General features: G+C 38.0%; 1 long non-coding RNA gene across 1 annotated transcript in view; it reads left to right on the top strand.

The window, feature by feature from the left end:
* The first annotated feature begins 704 nt into the window (after positions 1–704).
* LOC103232525 (uncharacterized) overlaps positions 705–18,228 on the top strand; it is a 171,628-nt gene continuing 154,104 nt past the window's right edge. The window contains exon 1 of the long non-coding RNA XR_005237501.2: positions 705–1,258. This is a non-coding gene — a long non-coding RNA (uncharacterized lncRNA). The remainder of the gene's footprint in view (positions 1,259–18,228) is intronic.

The following is an 18,228-nucleotide window of genomic DNA, read 5'->3' on the forward strand; positions in this document are numbered from 1 at the left end:
CTCCATCTCAAAAAAAGAAGACACATCAGCCCAGTTAGGGATAAGTATTGGCACTGATGGCCTTACCTTTGGAGCCTCACTGCCAACTTTTTTCGTTCTTCTTTCCTTTTCTTTCTTTATTTAGATAGAGCCTTGCTCTGTTGCCAGGCTGGAGTGCAATGGCACGATCTTAGCTCACTGCAACCTCCGCCTCTGGGTTCAAGCGATTCTCATGCCTCAGCCTCCCGAGTAGCTGGGATTACAGGCATGCGCCACCACGCCCAGCTATTTTTTTTGTATTTTTAGTAGAGACGGGGTTTCACCATGTTGGCCAGGATGGTCTCCATCTCCTGACCTCATGATCCGCCTGCCTCGGCCTCCCAAAGTGCTGGGATTACAGGCATGAGCCACCGCGCCCAGCCTCCTTTCTTTAAGTCATCATGTCCTACAGACTTCCAGAGTCCTTAGTGTTTTCATTCACTCATCCATTCATTCCTCCATTCAGCAAACATTTCTTGCTTTATACCATGTGCCAGGCTGAGTATTTGTCCCCGGCCAATGCTCCATTCTGTAAACATTTCCTAGTTGTTTCTTGTCTATACTTATTTATCAGTCTGGGGGTCTTTCCCTCAGACCCTGTTAATTGACTAGTACATTTTTCTAACAAGTTCTCTCTGTGTTAAGTAGATGATCTTAGTATGCTACTTGAACTTTAAGGGGGACCTTAACTGTCTTAACTTAAAATAGTAAGTGTGTGAAAATTGTAGGCAACTTTATGTAGATATATGCCTGCCAGATAATATCACTCTTTCCTTCTCACACATATTCTAACTGGGCAGCATGCCTCCAACTGTGTTCCACCCTACAAGGCCTGGGCTCCCCATGTTAAGATTAGTTCTCTAATTTGGCAGCTTAAAACAACACAAATGTATTATTTTACAGTTCTGGAGGTTAGAGTTCCAGAATGAATTTCACTGGGCTAAAATCAAGGTGCGGGTAGGGCTGGGTTTTTTGTTGTTGTTGTTGTTGTTGTTGGGTTTTTTTGTTTTGTTTTGTTTTGTTTTTTTGAGGCTTTAGAAGATAATCCACTTATTTGCCTCTTTCAGCTTCTGGAGGACCCTTCATCGCTTGGCTTATGGCCCTCTTCATCCATCTTCAAAGCCAGGAACATTGCATTTACCTGAACATTCTTCTATAGTCTCATCTCCCTCTGGCCATAGCCGAGAAATGTTCTTCACTTTGAAGAAACCATATGGGTTGAATTGTGGCCCCTCAAAAGGTATGTCCACATCCTAATCCCCAGGCCTTATGAGTGTTACATTGCTTGGAAAAAGGTTCTTTGCAGATGTAATTATACATATTGAGGTGAGAAGATTATCTCAGATTATCGGGCTGGACTCTATATCCAACGAAAAGTGTCTTTATAAAAGAAAAGCCGATAGAGTTTTGAGATGGGAGAGGAAAAGACGCAGAGAAGAGGAGGCAATGTGATCATAGAGGCAGAGATTGGAGTAATGCAGCTACAAATCAAGGGACACCCACAGCCACCAGAAGCTGGAAAAGGCAAGGACAGAGGTCCCCGGGAGCCTCCAGAGGAAGTGCAGCCCTGCTGACACCTTGATTACAGACTTGTAGCCACCACAAACACAGCCTCAGGCTGTCTTTCATATTTTGCTTCCATCCTTACTTAATTATCTTGGATCTGTATCCTGGATGTCAATGTGGAATAATAGAAAGCACACACACGTGGAGTCAGGCAGACTTCTGCTTAATCTCTCGCTCTTTATTTATTCCCTGTGTATTCCTGGGCAGTTAATTTAACCTCTATGAGCTTATTTTCTCATCTTTAAGATGTGGGTAATCATATGCGCTCCATAGAGTCATTGTGAGGATTAAACTAGATAACATATATAACATGCCTGGTACATAGGAGGCATTTGATGAATGTTGCCTTCCTTTTCCTATCACCCTATAATCTGTGAACCAGTAGTACTCTATAGTCTTGAAGTAGATGGTCTGGTAGAGCAGATATTTTTGTATAGGGACTTTCTAATTTTCCTTCAAATCTCACTGTGTAGGTAGCTTTCTTTTGTTTTTTAAATTTCCCTTTATCTATATGAAGGCATGGGTGACACATAAAAATTGTATATAACCACTGTGTAGATAACTTTCTAACCTGATTATACATAAGATTTCCCCTGATGACATTGCATTTTATTTTGAACTATGGTTATACCTACACAACATTAAAGTTTCTGGTTGAAAAGGGGAAAGTCCTACCAAAATGGCTGTTTAGGAAAACACACTATAATAACAAATAAACAAATATTTGTACATACTATGTGTTAAGTGTTGTAGACATTAGGGAATGAGATTAACATAGTACTTATGCTTATGGAGTGAGGTACACTGACCAGTAACTAAACAACTCTAGCACAGTGGTCTCTTAGTATCTATGGGGTATTGACTCCAGGACCCTTGTGGATACCAAAATCCAAGGATGCTCAAGCTCCTGATACAAAATGATGCAGCATTTGCATATAACCTATGTACATCCTCCAGTATACTTTAAATCATTTTTAGATTACTTATACCAAATGCAATGTAAGTCATCTCTAGATTACTTATAATATACCTAATGCAACTTAATTTGAAGGCTCATTTCCATCAGGCTTCAAATGTACTGTAATCATTTGTATTATTTTAAAAAGTCAATTTTCCTGTCTCCTGTTACAGCAAAAACTTGTTAAAAGAATTGTCTCTACTTACTGTCACTATTGTCTCTTCTCTTATTGTTTCTTGAATCCACTCCAGTCACACTTACACCCCTACCACTTCACTGAAATGAAGCAAGGTAAAAACTGTATAAATAGTCATTATACTCATTGTTTAAGGAATAATGACAAGAAAAAAAAGTCTGTACATGTGCAGTACAGATACGACTATCATAGACCTAACTACATTTTCAATTTGTGGTTGGTTGAATCCATGGATACAGAGGGTACAGTGTGATTGGTGCCATGGTGTGCACAAACACAAGGGTGCTTAACAGGAAATAAGGACTCCCTGGAGTAAGTAAAGTCTAAGTCGAGATTTAAATGGTGAATGGAAGTTAGCTATGTAGAGTCCCTCTTACCTTCCACAAATAAAGAAAGGGAGAAAAATATAAAGGAAAAATTGTTTTAACAAATTTAATTAGTATAAACATTAAGTTTAAAATTCTGGGTATCTAAACAGAGCCGTTCTTGTTTTTGTTTCCATTGAAAAAATGTTTGGATATAGTTGCACTACTGAGATGGGAATGAATGGCCCATTGATAAAATTCTTTCAAGTCACTTGGAGGAAAAGAGGGCTTTTATTACATTTTGTACAAATGTCCCCAGCCAGCAGGTAGGGCCATTAGTCAAGATGTAAATATTGTATCACAAATGTTCCTGAATACAAACCCCTGATTGAGGAAAGAGGGTAGATTTGGACCAAGTTGTGTTCATGGTAGGATGTTAGGTAGGGAATGGTGCCAAATAGAAGATGTGGTTGCTGGTTTCTAGGAATAATAATAATCCCAAAAATATGTTGTGCATTAATTTATGTGCCAACTACTGTTCTAAGCACTTTTTGTGTATTAACTAATTTAATTCTTCCAATGATTCTGTGAGGTAGGTAATACTACTATTCTTACTTTACAGATAGTAAAGACAGACTTACAGACAGACTTTACTACAGTCAGCAAGTGATAGAGCTGGGATCCAAGTCAAGACAAGTTGACTTGAAAACCTGTGCTGTTAACTCCTACAGTCAGTACTTTCCCCCTTGGGGAAATAAGGGCTTTGTGGAAATGTAGACACAGAAATGACATATGAGAAGAGAAAACAGAAGCAAATATCAGCATGACTATATGGCCATATATCCATTAAGTGCCAAGAGATAGACTGAGTGATTAGAGTTACTGAACCTGGGGTTGGGATGGGGTGGGGTTTACTTCGTCAGGAAGGTCTACAGAAAAATAAATCTTAGGCTGGGTGCGGTGGCTCACGCCTGTAAGCCCAGCACTTTGGGAAGCCAAGGAGGGCAGATTACCTGAAGTTGGGAGTTCGAGACCAGCCTGACCAACATGGAGAAACCCCGCCTCTACTGAAAATACAAAATTAGCCAGGCATGGTGGTGTATGCCTGTAATACCAGCTACTCTGGAGGCTGAGGCAGGAGAATCACTTGCACCCAGAAGGTGAAGGTTGCGGTAAGCCGAGATTGTGCCATTGCACTCCAGCCTGGCCAACAAGAGCAATACCCCATCTCAAAAAATAAATAAATCTTAATCCGTGTTTTGTTAAGAGAGGAATGTAATTATAACTACTACTAGTTAACATTTTTTGAGTCCCTACTATGTGCCAATAAATGTTTTAGATAATATCTAACTCAATAGTCAAAACAACTTGAGGCAGGTACTATTATATTTCTATTTTTAGATGCGGAAACTAAGACACAGAGAAGATAATTTTCCCAAAGTGTCTGAGCTCAAAAGGGGTGGAGCCAGGTTTTGAACCAAGGCAGCCTGACTCTTCCTTAAATATATTGACTTGCTCCGGTAATTCTTCCCTCTCTCTCGTGTCAACAATTTTTCTGTCTTCATGGAATCATTCCTATCCTCCTTCAAATGTGCTGTAATCATTTGTATTATTTTAAAAAGTCAATTTTCCTGTCTCTCTTTACAGCAAAAACTCATTAAAAGAATTATCTCTACTTATTATCTTGCTTCCCATTGTTTCTTGAATCCACTCCAGTCAGACTCACACTCCTACCACTTCGTTGAAACTGCTCTTGTCAAGGTCACCAGTGACCTCACCATAGCTAAATGTCACGGTCAATTCTCAGCTCTCATCTTACTTGAACTTTTAGCACTATTTCCTATAACAGATCCTTCCTTTGTCTTCCAGGACATTATCCCTGCCTTTTTTGTTTTTTTGTTTTTCCTATTTCCCTAGCTGCTCCAGTTTCCTTTTGTGAGTTCTTCATATTTCCAACTTCTTAATGTCAGAGTCCTAGACTGCTTCTCACTTCTATTCATAATCACTCCCTCAGTGATATCATTCTGTCTTGTGACGTTAAATACCACCTACGTGCTGTTGAATTCCCAAATTTATAAATGCAGTCCAGATCTCTCTTCCAAACTCCAGATTTGTATATCCAACTGACTACTTGTCATTCCATTTGGATGTCTAATAGGAATCTGAAATTTAATATGTCCAAAACCAAACTGCTGATATTTTCCCCACAATCTGATCTTTTCATTGTCTGGCTCATTTCAATTAATGGCCATGCAATATTCCAGCTGCTTAGGTCAAAAACTTTGGCATCACCTTTGACTCTTCCCTTTTTCTCATTCCCTCACCTCAGTCTAAATTCAAACTTAATGATTTCATCTTCAGAATATATTTGGACTCTAACCACTTTTTACCAACTTTACTGCAATCATTGTGGCATGCTTGGATTATTGCAACAGCCTCTTAATGGGTCTCCCTGATTTCACCCTTAACCTTCTAACCCACAGCAGCCTGAGTGATCTTGTTAAAGCCTAAGTCAGAGCATGCCACCTTTCTTATCATAATTCTGCAATGGCTCCTCATCTCATTTGAAGCAAAAGCTAATGTCTATACGATGGCCTATGGCCCTACCCCAGTGGTTTTTAATCATTACTATATATTAGAATCACCTGGAGAACTTTTAAAAAATAGTCTGGTCCTCACTCCCAAATAAAATGAAGCCATATCTCCAGGAGTGATAATATGTGGTATGGCCCAGATATCTGCAGTTTTTCATAGTTCCTCAGGTAATTCTGAGATTCAGAAAGGGTTGAGAGTTCCTGACTTCATTATGCCTTGATCTTCTACTACTCACTATCCCTGGCTTATTTCTATTCCAATCACATTGGCCTGCTTGCTGGAGGATGCCAGGCATGCTCTTCCCTCAGAGTCTTGGCACTAGCTGCTCCCTCTGCCTAGTATGTCCATCCCCAGTTCCCATGATGGCTCACTCCCTCACCTTCTTCAAGTCTTTGCACAAAAGTGGCTTCTCTATGAAGCCTTTCCCAGTTCCCATTTCAAAGTACATTAATCTTTTCTGCTTTATGTTCATCTATAGCCTTATCATCCTTATCATCTTAAATATTATGGTTTTACTTCTTTTAGTGCGTATCTCCCTTAGCTAGAATGTAAGCGAGCCCTCTGTGGGCAGGGATTGATCTGTTTCATTTACTGCCATATCTCCAGTGCCTGGTGCATAGTATCCATTCAGTAAATAAATGTTGAGTAAATGAATTATTTGACAAAATAACACATAATAAAGCAAGATTAGGGTAACAAGGCATCCAAGTAAAATGAAGAGCAGAGGAAAATCCAGGTAAGTAGTTAAGTCTATTTGCCTTTAGTTCAGGGGCAAAGAGGTGTCCACAAACTAAGTCTATATGCTCACTAATAAAATTTGAGATTGATTCTCAAGCTAGTCGAGAGGTCCTTGCATTTTTTTAAGTCCATGAACCTCTTTGTTAGTCTGGTGAGGCTTATGGAAGTCTTTTCAGAATAATGTTTTTAAATAAATAAAATGAAATCCATAGAATTAAAAGGAGATCAATTATTTTGAAATATAGTTAGAATAATTTTTAAAAGTTGTAACATAATGATATATGTGCCTCTATATTAGTATGTTAAAATAAGAGGTCAACAAACTTTTTCTTTAAAGGGTTAGATAATAAATGTTTTTAGCTTTGTGGGCAATATAGTCTCTTGGAACTACTCAACTCTGCCATTGTAGCATGAAAGCAGCCGAAGATAAAATATATACGTGAATTAGCATGACTGTCTTCCGATAAAGCTTGAGCTACAAAAGCAGGCAGCAGGCAGTTTTCCAAATAATAAGGTCTACTGATTAGTCTATTAACTATGATGATTTTGAAGTGGCAGTGATCCTAAATGATATTTTGAGATACCTATTAATACAACACCTGTAACGTGATATAAAAAATTTTGTGATTTTTGTTGGTGACAAAGTCACAGGTGCTGCTAATATTAACTATAATTTATACACTCATAGTTGAAGGAAACACTAAGTTATAGTTAAAAGTCAGTAAAATAAAGATGTAATTTTTCCCATCCAAATTCACAGACCCCCTAAATTCTATTCATGGACCCCAGTGTAAGAACCCCTGAGCTAGCAGTCTTGATTAACCGTTCAAAATACACATATTAACAACAGAATAAGATTTAACTCAGAGTGAATGAAAATCCCGTCTTAGTTGAGTAAGTTTAGAATAGACCCAGATCCTGGTCACATATAGCTTTGTGGTGGTTGTATCGGTTGATGGCAAGAATTGATCTCCACAATATCTCACAGCCCCTAGTAAAGGGTGTCAGGAGCAGCTACTAAATGGAAACAAGCCTGGAAGGAAGTGAAGAGGACTGAATTTGATTGTTTGAAGTGCAGAGAAGGAATGAGCAGGCAGGGATCTTCCATCAGTTTTAAAATCTGAGGAAGTTGCACAAACTTATCAAATTGTCAAGATTTGCAGGCATTGATGAGCCTGGCTCTGTACATACATACAATGAAAAGGAGTATTATTAAGGGAAGCAGTGGAAGGCCCATGACCTTTTCTGGAAAATGGCAGATCCCTTCTCTATAATTCCAACATTACCCAGAAGCCTCCAACTTCTTAGAATTCCTAGTTTAAAAGTGCAAATATGCCAGCAATAACTTTCAAACACCACAATTTCCGCTAATATTGCCTCATACCCAATTCGGCTTTATAGCGCAGTTCCAATGTAATTGTAGCTACTGCATTGATTGGGTCAGAGAATCTATGTGGATTTCTAACCAGATCCAAGCAAGAACTTTTTCAGGACCCAGAAACTTATTGCCCTTTAGAGTGGTAGTTAAGCAAAAAAGAAAAAACCTGGTATTTTGAATTTATGGCAATAATAGAAAAATCGCTAGCTGCTTTTGATGAAGGAGTTTACAGTGAATACAACACTGCATATATTGACTTCATATTTCAGTGCACATTCAGATTTATTGATTAGAGAAGGATTGACTCAAATCAAGATTGATTTGATAGAAATCACAGTCTGCTTATTTATCATGTGGAGAAAATTTACACATCTACCTAAGCATAGGGGTATTAGTTATTGACTCTGAATTAAGACTTGGCTGAGTGTCAAGTTTCCACTGGCAGTCCATAGACCTCTTTCGAGAAAATTCTTGTTTGCATTTGAGCAAGAAACCATGAAAGGAACATTTTGGTTGTTTAAACACCCAAAAGTACTTTGAAAAATCAAAATATAGTACAATGTTGTTAACTGGTATTTGTGGTGATACTAAGATTGTTGGCTGAATGAAGTTTTCTTTTATTCTATTTATAAAGAAAGCAAATGAAGAATAATGTTAACAAGAGGACAAGATTTCAAGCACTTTAGTAAATATTAGTATACCAATTAGAAATCATTCTCTAATAAGGCAGGATGTTAAATAGTCTCGAACAGCCATTCAAAAGCAGTGTCTTAAGTAACTGGTAACTGTACTTAGAGTACTTGGTTAAATTAGCAGTAATTTAGCTAATATTTGTGAAGTACTTAGATTATGCCAGAATGTGCTATATATTTTTCGCAGATAGTCTTTTAAAACCTTTAAAAAATCCCTAATAAGTAGGTATTGGTATTGTTCTCATTTTACGTTTGAGAAAACTGAGTTTCAGAGAGGCTAAGTGACTTGCCAGCGGTCTCACAGACAATACATAGAGATGGAATAAAAACTGGTTCCACTGGGTTCTTCAATTTGCGAGTTCTTGAGTCAATTATTCCCCCCTCACAGTGAGGAGGGAGTAGGGAAATCGGGAAGAGAAAGAGCAGATTAATAATATTTAACTGAAAATCCTAAATTTCGCATCTTTCAGGAATTAATCACTCAGGGCACTGGTTCCTAACTACAAACCAAGTGGCATTAGATTTTGAAAGAAAGGGCTTAACCCAGTTTGCTACTGGTTATTTTCCTTCAGTACAACTGCATTGCAAGGGAAATAGCTGCTCACAAGTATTAAGGGCCTTATTACTGTTCAAATGCCCTTTTAATACTCTTTATGCTGGCAAGGGTACATTACAAATGAAATACAGGAGAGGAATAATTCAAACTCCTTGGATGGTGGCATTTTGTAAACCTCAAAGCCATAGTACAAATCTCTCTCAAACCTCTGGAAATCCATCTTCATAGCATAGAGTAGGTGGGAAGGGGCTTGCAAATCCTTTTCAACCTGACAGCTCAAAAACCTAACTTGTTTTCTGATTCCTCAGCTGTGACAGGTCGGTGGCGGTGTATTTTTCACTTCAGAAGCCAAGAACTTTTGCTAGAATATGAAGGCCAGAGCAGCTGGGCTTTAATGCTAGATTCCGCACAGGGAAGACAAAGGAAAAAACAGGATGAAGTATATGTCAGGTCTGTTCTGGTGTTTTTGCATAAAATGCATTTGATAATAAACATTAGATTTTGAAAGTTCCTGTGCCTTTAGACACAATGTCTTGGCAAATTCTCAGCATCTTGCCTACCATCTGTATACACCCATTTGCTCCACTTAGTTAACCTATTCCTAACTCTGACTCCTCAAGGAAGTGTATCTCCACACAATTTGAGGTGGCAAATAACCTGTCTGCCCCCAAATATTACTCTACCACCTGGCTACTGAGCCTGAAATTTCCACTATGGTTCATTTATTCTCATTTTATCTACTTACTACATCTGTTTATCCTTCCAGCTACCCACCAATCTATCAAAAAAATATTGTCTGCTCTGTGCCAATCACTCTGTTGCATTCTGGAAATTCATTGATAATTAAAGCAGACGTGGCTTTTGCCTTTGAGTGTACGGCCTATTGGGTGAGACACAATAGACATGTAAAGGGACACAGAAGTGATTCACTTTAAATTGTGCTATGTGCTATGATGAATATGAATGCAATGGGTGTCATGACAGAAGATAACAGGAAGGAATCTACATAGCGTGCTCAGGTGTCAGTTCAGTTGAAACTTTTTTTTTTTTTTTTTTTGAGACAGGGTCTTTTTCTGTTGCCCATACTGCAGTGCAGTGGTGTGATCATAACTCACTGGAGCTTCAACCTCCTGAGTTCAAGCGATCCTCCTGCCTCAGCCTCCCAAGTAACTGGGACTACATGCATGTGCCATCACACTTGGCTAATTTTTAAATGTTTGCAGAGACGGCGTCTCACTATTTTGCCTAGGCTATTCTTGAACTCCTGGCCTCAAGTGATCCTCCTCCTTGGTCTCCTAAAGCTTTGGAATTATAGGCATGAGCCACCATGCCTGGCCTCAGTTGAAACTTACATTCTATTAGAGGGAACTCCATTTAAAGTACATATACAGCTGGGTGTGGTGGCTCATGCCTGTAACCCCAGCACTTTGAGAGGCCAAGGCAGGAGGGTCCCTTGAGCCCAGGAGTTTGTGATCAGCCTGGGCAACATACCTAGATCCCATCTCAAAAAAATTAAAAATAAAAATATAAATAAAATACACATATACCATGTAGCAGGGGTATGCACTAACTTACTAGAGTGGTTATATTCACAGAGGATAGGACTCTGAGGGCATGGGTCTCAGAATAGATCGGTTTTTTTGGTAGACTGTGGGTCAGAGAGAAGAGAAGTAGACCAACTGAATACTAAGTGTTGTTTAAAAGGTTATCTTTCCTCATTCCAACCTTAGTACCAAGAGGTAGGTAGGTGTCAACTCTATTCTAGGGATAGAAAAAGCAGTTTCTGAGAGGTTAAGCAATTTGACCAAGGTCACAAAGTTAGTTGGTGACAAACCCTAGGAGTAGGAAAGCTAGAGTGTTATGTGTGGGGAGGAGTAGGGGGTTGGATAAAATCTAAGGCCTACCAAAAGGAAAACAGAGGCAAAAAAAAAAAAAAAAAAGGATATAATGTCATTAACCAAACATGAATTAAAAGACCTTGTCCCGTCTTTAAATTGGTTACAATTCACCTGCAGAAAGATGAGGAACTCATGATAAAGGGCAGAATAGTATAAGCAATACTAATAGTCAAGTCAAAACTGTGCGTTATGACTGAGGAAGATAAACAAGAAACATGCAAGGGAGGAGTCAGGAAACTTTGAAAAGGCTACTGGGAGGAGGTTGTCAAAGCCATTGAAAATGGAGACTTCCTTTAAATACAGTGCTTGCTTCCTCTTGTTTGGATGAAGTAGTTTTAGATTTCAAGCAAGTTAGGTACAAAACAATGATTACTGAACTGTCTGGAAGGTCAACAGACACATTATGATCATTGAGTTATGAATCACTGAAGGTTGTATGGGTCCAGGCAACATCCCATCTGCGGGTGCTATTTCAGGTCGAAATACATAATATCAGTTGTTGTCCCCAGCTCCACTTCCCGTCACTAAAATGTGACAGTGATTAAATGCAAAATGCAAATATTACAGTATGTAAGTACAAATTTAAAACAATAATGGCCTCTTGTCAGACAATACGGAAAGGCAAAGTTGCATGGAATTTGTTATTATACTTGCAAATGCAGCAATATTTACAATGGGTTGACACAGAGCTACATAACCTAATACAAGGTGAGGGAAGAATTATGGAAAGCAGGAAAACAAAATTGTGAACACAGAACACTGCCTTTAAGGAATCACAAAGGAAGGCATGAAGAGGGAGGAAAACAGTTTCAAGGTTAGTGTTCCTCAGACATTTTGGAATAGCCCCCATGCTCCTAATTTCTTTTATGAATCAAAGCAAAGGCCAAAGGATCAGTTTTTTGAAGTTTGCTTATGGCCTAACGTCCTCAGTGTCAACTCTAATTTCTTAATTGTCTTATACTTCTTAAATCTCTCATTTTTCTATGAACCATGAGATCCACGAGGCCAGAAACCATGTCTGTCTTGTTCACCATTCTATTTCTAGCATCTAACAGTGCCTGGCATGTAGTGCCTGCTCAATAAATATTTGGTATTTGAAGGAATAATTGTTCTCCTGGCTGCCTTGAAAGCTCTCGTGGCTTTTCTCTCCTACTAAGAAATTGCCTCCAGGCTCTGTATCTCTCCTTATCCAATTATTTTCACTAAAACCTGCTTATTTTATATCTTATTCCCTCAGAGACTCTCTAAAGAGAGAAGATTTTAACAATAAGATTAATAGTTTCAGGCACTGCATTAATCTGGGTCCAACCAGAAAAATAGAAAACCACTGTAAGTGTTTAAAATAGAGGAAATTTAATGCCAGGAACCAGTTACACAGATGGTGGGGATACACATAAGGGCAGTCTTGCCTCCCAGATCAAGAGTATGTTGAAAGCAGTTCTCTTGATGCTTAATTCTGTTATGAGCTCATGCAATCTAAGGGTTGGAAAGAATCTTAAACTTCGTTAAGCTCCAACTCATCAGATGGCTGTTGTGCCACAGATGGCTATTGCCTACTCCAACATCTCTTCTTCTCTTTCTCCTCAGGCACAGAATGCCTATTTTTAGATGAACACATTTCTACCCAGAATCAAAGAGATTCTGTTTTTCTGACCTTCCTTGCAGCTAGCCAAGGCCATGAGACTAACTTTTAGGCAGTAATATGTAAGCAAAGGTGTCATGTGGGACTTCCAGGGAGGTTTCTGAAAAGGAGTGGACACATTTAAGAGGCGCTTCTTTTGGTTTTTCTTCCCTCCTTTTTGAGGCCTATAGTGAAGACATGTTGTGGGAACTCCATGGGCCCATGAAGTATCCTTGCGGGTAGAAAACATGGGATAGGATTATACAACAGGAAGACAGGACCCTAGGTCCGTGATGACACTAGAGAATTACCCTGTAGCTTTGGATTGCCCACTTGCAAACCACTTTCACATGAAAGAAAAATAAACTTCTATATTATTTAGCCATTGTTGTTGAGTTTTCTGATCTTTTGCTTTCTTTCTATTATATACAACTGAATCTAACCCTAACTAATTCAGTTATATCGTTTTTATTGCATCTGAGACAAACGGCCATTTAACTTTGGCTTGGATACTTCCTGTGGTGGGAAACTTACTAATTCTTTGGGTGGCCTTTGTATCTTTGAACAGCCATTACTAATGAAAACTTTTCTTAACTGACTGCAAATTTATATTTATTAAGATTTTACTTAAGGGTGTTTAAATGGTTTGGGGTCACAAAGAGCCTTCAAATTATTTTTTCACGTCAAGTATTTGAAGATATGTTCCTCGGAGTCAGCTCATCTCCAGTTTAAATATCTCCAATTCTTTCAACTACTCCCTACAAGACATCGTTTCTTCATTTCAATAAGTTTGACCTAGCTTCATGTATTAGTTCACACAGCAAGCCCTATGGAAAAGAGCTCCAGGCTATGAGATTCAGCTATGTTGCCTGCAGCCCAATTTATATAATTTATTCAATTGAATTAAGGAAAAGGTACTTTCTACTTGCTCTTGTGTAAATTAGCAGCCTGAAGTTTACATAATGGACCTCACTATTTTGGGTGGTCTAAAATTGAGGTTAAAACAAACACGATTATTTAATCCTATACTATATTATTATCAGTGTGTTCAGCAAGAGACTTAAAGTTTTAATTCATTATTAACCACATTGTACACAAACCAGCTTCTCCTTTTACACAGTAAGAGGCAACATTCCCAGAGTCATTAGCTATTGCTTAATCTTTTCAAACAAAGCTCCCTTCTTAAATGTTTCTGTGGATGTAGCCAATTCAGACTGTTGGGCTCTCATCTCCAGGGCCGTCTGCTTAGCACCTGTCGATCACTTCTAATGGCAACATATTCTTGGAGTCTACTGAGAAACGGCTTTCCATATGTGTTAGAAGAAATTTATAGTCTTTCAAAATGTGCGTCTAAGAGTTATGCTTCTCCCCCACCACCCAACTAGAAGAGTGGCAAATGCCATTGGCTCCTACCTGTCAAATTCAATAAACTAATTTTTTTGTCATCTCAGCTGACACTTCTATGGCATTTCACACTGTTGACTACCTCATTTTCAAAATTATCTACTCCTTTGGTTACCAACATGGCATCCCTACTGGTTCTTCTTCTGTATGTGGCCATTTCTCAATTTCCCGTGCTGGGTCCTCTGCCTCTAATCACCACTTAATTGTTGCTGTTCTTCAGAGCCCTGACCATGGCCATCTGTGCTTCTCATTTTGCGCCTTTACCCCATACAATCCCATCTACTTCTGTATAATCAGCATAGGCTGATGACCTTTTAGTTTGTATCTCCAGCTCTGACCTCTCTCTTCTGAGCTCCAAATCAGCATTTTCAACTGACACAGGGGTGGAGCTCTTGATGACACACAGGCACCACAAACCATGAATCTTCAAAACTCATTATCTCCCCACCCACAACTCAGATACTCAAGCTAAAATCAGAGAATCAGGCACTTTCTTACCTTTCTGTAGTTATTCCTGTCAATAAACATGTCATTTAGAGATGTGAAAACTGAGGCTGAGTGCTCAAGTAGCTTATCTATAAATCTCTCAGCTACTACAAGATGATTTTTTAAAATTTATTTTTAAATTTTGTTTTTATTTTTTTTTCCCCTTTTTTCTAAGCCCATACCTTACAAGGACACTACAAGACAAATTCTAACACATTTCAGTCTAACTCTGGAGCTGGAACTCTTAACTATTATGCTAAATTCCCCTTACTAGGTAGTTCTATTAAAGAATATTTTTTCTTCATCTTGAAAATCAGAGAGCAAGACCCTGAGGGAAGAGAACACTTAAGAGGAAAGGGTTGTCGAAACATTAGGTTAGGAGGGAGGTGAGGTACCTGAACAACTGGGAGAAGTAAAAGCTCAAAAAGTGCAGGGAACAAAAGGCAGTTGAAGGAAAAAGTGCCACGAGCCAGGGCAGAGCAGGAAGGGCCTCAGGCCAAAATAGTCTCTCTTAGGGTCTTATTGAGAAACAAGTGACCTCACTAGGATTCAATCAAGATTGTAGGTAAGCGGTTTCCAGGTGGGAAAGGAAAAAACCTTTTGGTAATCCCAAACTTTGATTTTCACATAACTTGTATTGAAATCAAAAGGGCCTGTTGACTGATACATGTGAATGGTAAACATGATGAATAGCTGCAAAACATAATAATTGGTATTACTTTGGAACAGAAGCAAAGGTACAATTATCATAGCCCATTCAGCCATGAAAATTATAAGCAAATTGACAGTAAAATAATTATTCTCAAAACATTTTTTCAACAGTTTTATTAAGCATCTTCTATTGTAGTCATTTCTATTTCTTCTGCTCCAAAATCTGTCAGCCACTTTTTTTTTTTTTTTTTTTTTCTGGCTATACACTTAGCAACCCATTAGGAATGGAACTCATTTTCAGTACACAAAAGGCTTTGGGACAGCAAATTTCTTTAATTTTAACACTCTTTCAGTATCTGCTGCTTGACCAAATAGATATATTCCAACAATATTGGCTATAAGATAAATTCTATTTTGCTCTTGCTTACATTAGAATGCTGAGGATGTGTTCCCATGAGTTTCTCCCTCCTTGTACCCCACCGAGTGGAATGTTAAAAATACAGAGAAAGGTCAGTATCAAGAAGACATTTCTTAGATAGCATTGATGCCATGATTATTAGGGGGTGGGGGAAAGGTGTTTTGTTTGGGTTCTTTCTTCTGCCATAGGTCCACTGTTCCTCTTACCCTTTTTCAGGAAAATAATTTATTCTAAACCTGTTATTCTAAACCTGTTTGTCTTCACTCTTCTTATGGATCTAAATAGTATCTAGAAAGTATAGGTGTGATGCTGTATCTCACCACTAAGTGCTACGTTTTAATACAAGTTACTCCAGCATGAAAATTCCTTACATTATATTCTTAGCTACTTTAAAAAGTAAGGTAAGTGAACTTCTTTATCAGTATCTAAATTAGAACTCAGGTAAAGTGAATTTGCTTAAAGCAAGGAGCAAGGTAAATTTATTTAAAACATGGGAACATTTTAGTTAAAATTCACATTTCTATCACCTCCTTCTAAATGACATTGTCAAAATGCTTTCACATGGCTTATGGTTTCATTTATAAAGTAGTTAGAAAAGAGTCTAATACTTAACCCTAAATAGCTACTGATTTGTTTTTGAGGTAACTGAGGCCGTACAGCCTTTATAAATTGATTAAAAGGCAGGAATGATAATTTCTTTCATGTGTCTCAGTTTCTAAATGCCAAGTTTGTTATCCTTAGACTAGGCATATAACCTCTGGGTTGTTATATTTAAAATAATAACTTATCACTGTCCTGTTTTCTTATAGTATTATATGAATTTATGGATTAATAATCAGAAAATTCCTTCTGGATGAATCTGGCTTTTGTTTCAAGGTGTCTAGCAGGCACACAATGATATAACTAGCTTATGAATTCTGAATTTTTAATTCAGTATTCAGATTATATTCAGAATTCAGAAAGTAATTCCTTTCTCTGAATTACTTTGTCCTTTTCTCATGTTTTTATAAGAATTTAAGGCCTGCCAGATTGGATCATGCCAGTATTTCCTATAGTGTAAGATTCTACCTTCAACTGTGGCATTAAGAGAAATTTTGTGGCAAGATGGATATATTTGCTTTTCATGACAGCAACCTTAAAAGCTTAGGAACAATCCCTAATAATCTTTTTTGCCCATATTTAAAAATTATTCTTATTATTTTTAAATTGACAAATTAAAATTATATACGTATATGGTATACAGCATAATTCAAATATGTATACATTGTGGGATGGCTAGATCAAGCTAATTAACATATGCATTACCTCATAGACTTATCATTTTTTTGTGATGAGAACACTTAGAATCGACTTTCTTAGTAATTTTCAAGTATACAATATATCGTTATTAACCACAGTCACCATGTTCTACAATAAATCTCTTGAAATTATTCTTCCTGTCTAAATAAAATTTTGTGTCCTTTGATTCCTAATAACCTTAACTACTCTCCACTCATTAAGGATCTGTTATACATAATTTTTTCTTAACATCATTGTAACCTTCTTATATTTTTCATTTGGATTACTATGTTTTTCTACATATTGATAAACAAGTGATTTGACTAAAATTTATCCACTGAATTGCCTGATTTATTGACAGAGTAAGCTGAATGTTTTGGCATTTTATAGATGTAGCCAAAGGCACACACCAAACAAGCAAACTGAATGGGAAAATGCTTGTGACAGTTTGGCCGGAGGGTACTGTCAAGCTCCCCTGGCATTCTAGAAGATCCCTTCCCAGGGAAAGCAAAGCGCATGGCAAGACAAATTATCAGATCAGGTCAGCATCAAATTTCAATAACCATGGAAAAAAAGGTAGGAACGGGTGGCACACTCGAATCAGGAGCTAAGCACCAGGTGGTATCAAACATATATGAGGGTGTGACTTATCTGACCTTTTTATGACATTTGACCTTGATGGTCACTTGATTTCAAGATAAGAGTTGGGAAACTCCTGTGGCTTGGGCCATATGGTTCCAGATGATTCAGTTACTGACAAAATCACTAATGGGGGAAGATATTTATAGAAGTATAGAATCCCAAACTAACAAGGATTGGGCCTGCTCTAATAGTTACTGACCACATTTCACTTGCACTGTTAGATTCCTTTTTGAAAACTGTCTCTTAAAGGGATAGTTTCAGACTGTAGTCTGAAATATGAGTCTTTTCAGAAGAGGATTACTAGTGAGATGAAGGGACTCCAAGTCATGACATAAGGAACCCAGGATGTTTAATTAGGAGTAAAAAATACTTAGGGAGGGTTATTTTTTAGAGGAGGGATCAAATTTGTCCCCTGTGGCTACATATAACAAATCTAGGAACAGATTTCAGCTTGATATAAGGAAGAATTTTCTGTGACTTGGATCAGCACTAACAAAAATGGGCAGCCTTAACAGCATTGCCTGTTATCATAGGTCTTTGGATACACTGAGGTAGGGTACACAATGGGCAGGAAGAGGGTAGAGGAGAGTTCTGAAGTGTATGAATGCTTGGGCCAAGTCAGTCATTAGTAGACTACCGGATCTGTATGACCAGTTAGTGAAGATTCAAGAAAAAACAAAAATACTGATATAGATTTCCAACTTTTAATTTTTTTAACCAAGTGAAGTCTGATAAGGTTTTAGAGGGGCAATAGATAACATTTCCCTTGTCTTCCTGAGTCTGAAATTCATCAGAATTTGGAGCCAGAATGCCTGGGTTTGAATATAG

Source organism: Chlorocebus sabaeus, chromosome X, assembly GCF_047675955.1.
Source record: "Chlorocebus sabaeus isolate Y175 chromosome X, mChlSab1.0.hap1, whole genome shotgun sequence".
NCBI lineage: Eukaryota > Metazoa > Chordata > Mammalia > Primates > Cercopithecidae > Chlorocebus > Chlorocebus sabaeus.